A 1251-nucleotide genomic window follows, 5' to 3' on the forward strand; every position below is an offset into this window, starting at 1 on the left:
AAATATAACTAAAATTTAATCTTTAGTAGAATATTAGTAGCTATGAGCTCTAAGTAATTAAGAATTCTTTAGTAATTATTAATACGGAAACTTACGAGACGACTCGCTTATAAATTATCTTATCTAATACTTAAGTCGATATCGAGGATCGTTTCGCCATCGCCTTAGAGATCTATAAGATAGTTATACGGGAACCGAAGCGTAGTGAAGGTCTAGAGACGTTAAAGAGCTCGAGTCCGAAGAGATTAGATAGGAGATAATTAAATAACTTTATAGAGCGTTTAAAGAGTATAAAGAAGAGTTAATGTTTCTAAGAGAATAGGCGAAGATTATAGTTAAGTCTTAAGCGAGGTCGTTAAGAAAGCGAGCGATAATAGAAGGGATGTAATGGGAGAAGTTTAAAGTGAGGAATAGCTTTATGATTAGCTAGGGCGTCGACGCTAGACTAAGGTTCTTCTTATATAGTTCTCGGGGACTATTATTCATAGAATAATTAATTAAGTTACGAACGGGAAAACTTCCTTTAGTTAAGTGTGCGTGCTGTAAAGAGGCTATCCCACCGCCGTACGAGTTAATGCCTATGGTTAGTAGCCTCGTCTCAGTTCACTATGAGCTCTTATAGACTATTTATTTTTAGTAACTTTTATAATATACTTATTATATAATATTATTAAATTTAAAAAGATCTTTCCTATTTCGGAAATAAGGTTTATACTTATTCGAAGAACTTAGAGAACTATCTAATATATAGATAGTAAGGCTCATATAGATCGTAAATCTTATAGGTAGGTAACTAACTATTAAAGAACTTAAAGATAACTATCTACCTAGGGAGGGTAAAGGTCTTTATATAGATAATGAGTGTCCATAGTTAAGACCCTTAAAATGTTGATTTTAAATTAACATTAGTAAGTACGACCAATTATTTAATAGAGTGCGGAATTAATATCGCACTAGTTACGTAATTTCATAGACCCTAGGTCTAAATACGAAGTTAAACTTCGTATTTAATCACGTGACTTAAGGTTTAATATAAACCTTTAAAGGGCGATATTCTACAATACTAAAAGCGGATACATCAGCAATTTTTCCCGCGACTCACAGCATTCTTATATGCCCAGGGAGCCCAGGGAGCCCAGGGAGCCCACAGTCGCTCACAGCTCTTATATCTAGGCTATGAGCTCTTATAGACTATCTATTTTTAGTAACTTTTATAATATACTTATTATATAATATTATTAAATTAAAAAA

The sequence above is a fragment of the Cladophialophora psammophila genome (assembly GCF_000585535.1).
Source record: "Cladophialophora psammophila CBS 110553 chromosome Unknown aczJe-supercont1.37, whole genome shotgun sequence".
Lineage (NCBI taxonomy): Eukaryota > Fungi > Ascomycota > Eurotiomycetes > Chaetothyriales > Herpotrichiellaceae > Cladophialophora > Cladophialophora psammophila.